The sequence below is a fragment of the Vulpes lagopus genome, chromosome 4 (assembly GCF_018345385.1).
Source record: "Vulpes lagopus strain Blue_001 chromosome 4, ASM1834538v1, whole genome shotgun sequence".
Classification (NCBI taxonomy): domain Eukaryota; kingdom Metazoa; phylum Chordata; class Mammalia; order Carnivora; family Canidae; genus Vulpes; species Vulpes lagopus.
The window spans coordinates 45,820,685-45,829,249 of record NC_054827.1 but is presented as its reverse complement, the minus strand read 5'-3'; the positions used below and the strand labels follow the sequence as shown (position 1 = coordinate 45,829,249).

The 8,565-nt window shown below is 43.4% G+C and overlaps 1 long non-coding RNA gene and 1 pseudogene across 1 annotated transcript; both read left to right on the top strand.

Annotated features, from left to right (window-relative positions):
- Positions 1-4,452, top strand: part of LOC121488719 — a 28,063-nt pseudogene extending 23,611 nt beyond the window's left edge.
- A 140-nt stretch (positions 4,453-4,592) lies between these two features.
- On the top strand, positions 4,593-8,226 carry LOC121489017. The gene is made up of 2 exons (XR_005987238.1): positions 4,593-6,219; positions 6,518-8,226. It is a non-coding gene; the product is annotated as an uncharacterized LOC121489017 (long non-coding RNA).
- The last annotated feature ends 339 nt before the right edge of the window (positions 8,227-8,565 follow it).

Sequence of the window (8,565 nt, the reverse complement as noted above, 5' to 3'; positions counted from 1 at the left end):
GTCAGATCTCAGGAGAAAACGCACTGCACATGAACGTGCCAAGGAACTTTATAGGTCAGGAGAGTTTTCCAGTGGCAGAAAGTGGGGAGGTGATGCTCCCAAAGAAGAAATAGATACAGGAGCTGTGAACGTGATTGAGTCAGGAGCTTGTGGAGCCTTTGTTCATGGATTGGAAGATGAGATGTATGAGGTCCGCATTGCTGCCGTGGAGGCTCTCTGCATGCTGGCCCAATCTTCACCTTCTTTTGCGGAGAAGTGCCGCCCTGATTTCCCGCTTGACATGTTTAATATGAAATTGAGGAAGTACGTCTGCAGTCCATACACAGCATGAGAAAAATTTCTAATAATATCACTCTCCGAGAGGATCAGCTTGACAGTGTCCTGGCTGTGTTAGAGGATTCGTCCAGAGATATTCGAGAGGCTGGCTCTTCACGAACTTTTATGCTGTACTAACGTTTCGACTAAAGAAGGGATTCATCTTGCACTGGCGGAGCTGCTGAAAAATTTAACCAAGTACCCTACTGATAGGGACTCTATATGGAAGTGCTTGAAGTTTCTGGGAAGTCTGCATCCAACCCTGGTGCTTCTCTTGGTGCCAGAGCTCCTGAGCACCCATCCATTTTTTGACACAGCTGAACCAGACATGGATGACCCAGCTTACATTGCAGTTTTGGTTCTTATTTTTAATGCTGCTACAACCTGTCCAACAATGCCGGCACTCTTCTCAGATCATATCTTCAGGCATTAAGCCTACCTCCGAGACAGTCTTTCTCATCTTGTTCCTGCCTTAAGGTTACCAGGTAGAAAACTAGTGTCATCGGCCGTTTCTCCCGGTATTGTGCCCCATGAGGACCCGTCCCATCAGTTCCTGCAGCAGAGCCCTGAAAGGGTGTACAGTCTTCAGAGCGCCGGGACCCTCAGGGAACCCAGAAGCTGCTGGAGTTCATCATCCGGGATCTGCAAAGACTTGGAGAACTTCAGTCTGAACTAGCAGGAGTTGCTGACTTCTCGGCTACCTATCTTCGGTGTCAGCTTCTTCTCATGGAGGCCTTGCAAGGAAAGCTGTGGAATGTGGCTGCCCCTTTATATTTGAAGCAGAGTGACTTGGCCTCCGCAGCAGCAAAACAGATCATGGAAGAGACCTACAAAATGGAGTTCATGTACAGTGGTGTGGAGAAGAAACAGGTGGTGATTATACATCACATGAGGCTGCAGGCCAAAGCCTTGCAACTTATAGTAACAGCACGGACTACTCGAGGCGAGGAGCTGACCCCTTATTTGGGCTGTGTGAAAACGTTTTACAGGAAGTGGACTTTTTTCAGAGGTGTTTTATTGCTGATTTGCCCCCACCTACAGGACAGCTTTGTGGACAAACGTCTTGACCTTATGCCCCGACTCATGACATCCAAACCTGTGGAAGTGGTCAAAACTCTACAGACCATGCTGAGGCAGAGTACCTTCTTGCACCTCCCCCTCCCAGAGCAGATCCACACACTTCAGCCACCATCATTGAGCCAGCAGGCGAGTCAGACAACCCTTTGCGATTTACATCTGGATTGGTTGTGGCCCTGGATGTCGATGTGACCCTGGAACATGTGCAGGACCCTGAGAGTGCTGTGAAGGTCCAGGTCTTCTATCCAGATGGCCAGGCTCAGAGGATTCATCCTAAGCCAGCAGACTTGCGGAATCCTGGCCCAGGGCGCCACCGGCTTATCACTCAGGTGTACCTCTCCCATACTGCCTGGACAGAACCATGCCAGGTGGAAGTGAGGCTGCTACTGGCCCACAACTCCAATTCCCGCATTCCAAAATCCCCCTCGATTGAAGGTGGCAAAGTGTCACCCCAGGTGGAAACCAGCATCGAGGGCACCATCCCCTTCAGCAAGTCTGTGAAAGTTTACATACTGCCCAAACCCGCAAGGCGCTGAGTCACAAGCATCGTGTAGAGCTGAAGCTGAGACAGACCTTCTCAGGTAGCAGAGTGAGCCCGAAGCCTAGAGCACTTCACCTGGAGCCGGCGGATGGGCATGAGCACCATCACCCTTATCGTCTCATCTGGTATCAAACACAAAATAAATTATTTTGCATTAAAAAATCAAAAACCTTCAAGTCCACACCTCTTCCTTCCCTGACTCCCCGACCACCTCTATAAAGTTGAGAAAACAACAACAACAACAACAACAACAAAAGAAGCTGTGGTCTATGATACAATGGAATATTACTCAGCCATTAGAAATGACAAACGCCGTGAAAGGAGAGTGACGTTTGGTTCTACTTGTTGGGTTCATGTTGTTGTACGTGTGTGTGCAGCCAACCAGCAGTGCTCGTTAGGTACCAGATCATGTACTAAGAAGGGTCTTTTACTCAAAACCAGGAAAGAGGAGAGAGAAAGAACTAGTTTCGAGAGCTTTTTGATTTGGAAAAAGCATTCCAAAAATCACGATTTTCATTATACAGTAAGGGAGTAGCTTCCTTTCTGTGTTCATTCTCGTGAGGATTAACGATAGAGGGAGTCCTGTGAAATGAAGACCACTTTGTATTCCAATTTAATTCCTGGAATTTCTTAATTGTTTCTTTTCTTTTCTTTTCTTTTTTTTTTGGTTTTTACTGACATTCAAAAACTGAAAAACTTCTAGCTCATAACTTTGTTGCATTTCTAGGTCCCTGCAGCAACAAAAGGAAATCGTCGTATTAGGACTAGAAGTTTAAGTGAGTCCTAAAGTATTGGAAGAAAATTCTAAAATATACATTGAGGTTCTACAAGGAAAAGATTGAGTTTAAACAAAAGAGCCTGAGCTAATTCTTCCAGAAGGTTTGTTACCTTGAATTCAGAGCCCTTTTATGAGTATATTAGAAAAATAAGTAGTCCCACAGTATCAGTCGATTCATGTATTAAGGAGAAGAGAGCTAACATTAATGAAACTAACTCTAAAGCAGTTGACTGCCAGGCTGATTGTTAAATTGGTTATTATGGAAACAGGAGAACCAACTCACACACTTAGAAATGAGGTCCCAGACTGGAAGCACTGGTAAATGTAGCTGCTCATAATCTAAGTTAAATAATTCCTTGACAATCTGAGTAGATCTATATCAACATGGCGGTCTTATATGTAGTTTAGGGTGTTTAGTAGGAAATTATCGAATGGACTTCATGATTCCCTAGAGCTTATTTTTGAGAGGTGCTAGTGAATCAGGAGGGAAAAAAATGAATGCTCAAAAAAGTCCTGTTTCCATCTTACACATTTGGGGAAACTGTAAGAATATGTCCAAAGAATCTTGGTCTTCAATAGTTTTATATACAGTAATAACTAACACCATAAAATAGCACTTATTTAGATAGAACTGATGGTAGACGTGGCAGTACTACATCCTTTTCTACAATGTCTGAGCGTTTGTAGTACTTCAGACCTTTCCATCAGGCGTCAACATTAAATATAGAATACCTCTAGAAAGTGTGAAAATAATTTTGTCTTTGGAAGTAGTTAACGTGAAGTTTTTCCGTGTGTCCCATTGGACTTTTCTAGTGATGATCCTCCTAGGATGATGCTTTATCAGTAGGTGTCTGGATTTTATGGACTAAAAACCTGATATTTTCTTTTACAGTTGAAATCTGTAAATTATCTTTATACTTAATTTTCTATGTCCTTTCATAGCAAAAAGTAAGCAAAATATGCCAAGACAAAGAATGATGGTCCCCCCACCAAACCTTGAGCATAACCGTTGAGGAACAAGAACGGTCGGAGATCTATGTGTGTGTATCTGTACGTACATCCATGCACACATGGCAAGATTTAACAGAAATCACAATTCCGACATCATCTGTGGTTTATGTCACAGCTCTTCTCTGTCGTCAGCCTCTGTTTTTCTCTTTGGGCTTCGTTGAAAAATACTCGGCCTCATGTATTTCGCTCTGAGACTTTAACTGTAATCCTTGAATTCTTAATTTCAGTTCAGAAACCCTAGTCTTAGAACTCATGAGTCTCCAGATTTCCATGACTGTCACCAAAAGTTGAAAATCCTATAGGTTTGCCCCCCCCTTTTTTTTTAAACTAAAGACTTAAAGAAGAAAGAAAAAAAATGCTTCTTTCTGTCTTGACAAACATGAGGAAGAAACTGCAAACAGGAATACAGGTGGAAGCAACTCCTTCCGTAGCCTCCCCTTGTACTTTTAAAAGAGCTTTGTCATGTGGTTAATGATGGAGAAAGTTGACAACATGCATTGTATGTGTCTGCTGTCCGCAAACTGTATTGTGTGACCGTATATTTTCCCCAGTCATTGAAAGGGTTCTCCCAGTGTGATACGTCTTAATTTAAAAAAAGTGGTTTTTTTCTCCTTTAAAATAGTCATCATTTGGTTCTGGATGTATTACGCTGAGTGAAGTAAGTCAATCGGAGAAGGACAAACATTGTAATGTCTCATTCATTTGGGGCATATAAAAATAGTGAAAAGGAAGAAAGGGGAAAGGAGAACAAATGAGTGGGAAATATCAGAAAGGGAGACAGAACGTGAGAGACTCCTCACTCTGGAAAACGAACAAGGGGTGGAAGAAAAGGAGGTGGGGTGGGGGTGTGGGGTGACTGGGTGACGAGCATTGAGGGGGGCACTTGATGGGATGAGCGCTGGGTGTTATGCTGTATGTTGGCAAACTGAACTCGAATGAAAAAATCATCATTATTTTATGACATTTATAAAATGCAATAAAAGATAAGGAAACCGTCCTGAGAGGCAGGATGCCTCTCTCATTTGGCCATCTTTTTAACATGTTCTACTTATTTTCCTCCCTTATTATTTAAGGCTTTTTTGGATGTATGCACTGACTTTTTTTTATCAGCTATATTTTTGAGGAATAAGCTCTTCAATTTACAGGTGCTGTATCTTTTATAGTCATAAATTCATTGGTTCTAGAAATACACATTTGCTTCCATGTATCCATTAGAGTGCAACAATACTGAACTCCTATGGGATTTTCCACTGATGAAAGTTGTTTTTATACTTACCTGTTGTATTGAAGCAGGTCTGAAGACCAGGAAGAAAGCTGACTAGTGATCTGAATTGCAAAATGTTGAGAACTAACCAGTGGGTTGTCATGGTGCCTAATGACTCTTTTTGTGTGTGTGTGTGTGTGTGCCTAATGACTCTTAAGTACAAAGGAAGTTTATTAATTATTTGAAGTCAAGACAACACAATCATTTGTAGGAGATCCTTAGCTAGAAAGTGTTGATATTCTTTGAAGAAATCAATACAACAAAACCTTAGAAAGTTTTAGAAGAAGTTACCAGAAAATCAAAACCTGAGCTGCAGAAAAGAAAAGTCATGTATCTGAGGTGACAAACGTAAGGGAAGCAAGTAAGTGCAGGAAAGCTGGAAGCTCTTGATTGGTCGCGGCCACAGAGAGTTTGGACAAGACAACAGGATGTGCCACTTTTGTTTTGTAGGGAAGTGTCGTTTGTGACCATCATATTTGTAAATGGGTTTTCCGTTGGTTTTGGCGGCAACAATGTTTGCCACTCCTCTGGTCTAACTGGACCGAGACATCCCTCGCTCCTGTTACCACTAGTCCATGTGTGCAGTGCTGTTGTTTGGCTTTGGAAATGTGAACTTTGTGGATAAAACAGGGAAGTTTCTCTGGCATCGAGTGGAAAACAAAGAGCCCACACAAGGCTCTGTAGGGATGGTGTGTGTGCATGCGTGCGCACGAGATACTCTCATAACAGGAAATATACAGTACTCAATTTCATCAACAGTAGCTCAAATTTAGTTACTGAAACAGTGGTTTCAGTGAACATTGTATTCTCTGCTTCAGGTTTCTGTCGAAGCGACAAATTTGGAAAGTGTAGTTCCGTGAAGAACTACAAATTCATTAGAATATAGCTGACCTCCCCACAACGTGGGGATTAGGGGTCTCGACAGCATCCCCCAGCACAGCTGAAAATCCACGTATGATTTTTGATTCTGCCAAAACTTGACTGTTAGTAGTAGCCCACTGTTGATTGGAACCTTACCGATGATATAAACAGTAGACTAATATGTATCTTACAATGAAGTGAGCTGGGGAAAAGAGAATGTTATTAAAATCATAAGGAAGAGGGGCGCCTGGGTGGTGCAGTCATTGGGAGCCTGGGCGATGCCGTCAGTTAAGTGCCTGACTCTTGGTTTTGGCTCAGGTCATGATCTCATGGTCTCTGGATCAAGCCCTGCATCGGGATTCATGCTCAGCAGTGAGTCTGCTTGGAATTCTCTCCCTCTGCCCCTCCAACTCGTGTACACACTCTTTCTCATTCTCTCTTAAATAACTCACTAAATCTTTAAAAAAAGAAAATCATGGGAGTAAAGACATGTATGGTGCTGTACTGTATAAAGAAGTGGACCCATGCAATGCAAACACATGTTGTTCAAGGAACAACTGTACTCTTTTATATATATATCTCCCACTTACTAAACTGTGATCGTTAGACAGCCATCAGCAGTTGTCCCTAAGGCTAATGACCTCTTTTTTTTCCTCTCTCCTACTCCTAGTCTGCAGAACAGGAATGCTGCCCCTCTCTACTGCATTAGCGGGAAAAGATCTCTGAGTGCAATTTAGAAGACCTGGTGTCTGTTTCCACGCTTGCCCTTTCCAAGCTGGGTCACCTGTCCTCACTCCACGGGGCCTTTGTTCTGTTACGTGTGCTTGAATAGTAGATGGTGGTCAAAGAGTCTCATACAGTACAATCGAGTTGGAAATCGCTGAGCGCACGACTTACACGAGAGCCACCCCGCCCCGGGTCCCCTGCCCTGCGTGCCCGCTCTTCGTGGCGCTCACCACCTTGTGACATGTTACAGATTTATTCAGTCATTGTCTCTTCCACCCCCCGAGGAAGACCAAACCCTGTGGATGGGGGCAGACGCCTGATGTGTTTTGCCCATCGCTGTGTCATCAGCGCCTGCATCAGAGGGTGTCGGAAACCACATGAGGCTCGCGGTGAATGTTTCTGGAGTGAGTTAGTTATTAGGATCCAGACTGTATTTCTGGGTAATAATTTAGAGATCACTAAAACCTAAGTTCCTATGATAAGGGTTTTATGTCTGTCAGCCGGCTTTATGACGTTCTTTGGTTTGCATGAAAAACTCTATTCCTCCTACAGGATAGAATTCGAAGAGCAATTTATATTTAGAAGATGTTTATAATAAGCCCTATGGGCCCGGTTTATCGCAGTGATCTCTTGTTATTCAAATGCTATATTTTCTCAAATGTAGATTGTACAGTTGTGCCTGGGAGGCGTGTGCACTGCATGAAAGTAGGATCTGTGAGGCACTCTAGCCATCGTCACAGTGTATGGCTATTCCTGTAGATACTTACTTAAACCACAAAATATTGGCACATTGCTTTCTTTCTTAGCAGGTAGAAAATGTACATGATAATAAAAATGTTACCTGATAGAAGAAATTTAATTTATTCGTTTCACAGTTAAGAGTCTGACGATGAGAGATGTGTCCTAAATGGCTACCTACTTATGCCTCATGCTTATTATATGTGTCAGATTGAAATATTTCCCATCATCCTGGTAAGTTGAGGAGTAAGGCCCACCTGAGTGTGACCCGAACGCAAGGGCACGAGGCTTTGCACGAGGTGTGGTGCATGGCAATTGGTCCTTTCTGTTTACAGTCACTCCGGGGTGGGGTCCGGGTCTGGAGTGATATCCTCTCCTGTCCTGCCTTCCCTGCTGTTTGTAGGTGGACACCTCCCACATTTGTCATTCTCCCACTGAATTGTATATCCAACTACTCATGTAACCTCTCCTCCAGTTTCTGCAAAGAAACATGATCTCACCAACTCCCCCCGAACACACTCATCTGTATTCTTCACCCCTATGACTTGACTGCAAGGCTGTCTTCCCAGTTACTCAGCCTCCAGACCTCAGAGGTGTCTTTAATTCCTTGCTGTCTTTCAAACCCCCATCCAGTGCATCAGCAAAATACCTTTTATCTTGACCTTCAATATAGATCCAGAATCCAGCTGTTTTCTATTATCTCCACTGCTAGATCCTAATTCAAGTGACCGTCTTCTCTTGCCTGAATTCTTCAGAAGCCTTTTGTGGGGTTTTCCTGCCTTTCCCCATGCCCCGCTGTAAGATTCTACACGGAGCAGCCATCTCGATCCACTTAAAGCAAAAGTAAGATCCTATGACTCTTCTGAAACCATTTGAAGGCTCACCCAGCTCAGTCACTGTAAAAGCCAAAGTGAGGATGGTGGTCAAAAGGCCTACGTGATCTGACTGCCCTTCCTTGTCTCTTTTATCACAACCTCTATGTCTGCCTTCCTGACCACTCTGCGTCTTCCTTTACTGTTTCTCAGAAACCCATACAAGTGCCCACTCTTGGACTCATTCTAGCCGGTTCCCTCGCCTAGAAAATTCTTTGTCTCGAATTTCTCTCAGAAAGCCTTCACTTGCTTCAAGTCTGTTCCCAGAGGTAAACTGTTCATGAAGGCCTACATTGATCATTTATTCTAACTGTAAATCCCATCTCCCTGGCACCCCTCATTTCCGTTGTCCTGCTCCATTTTTTCTTTGCTACACGTCTCT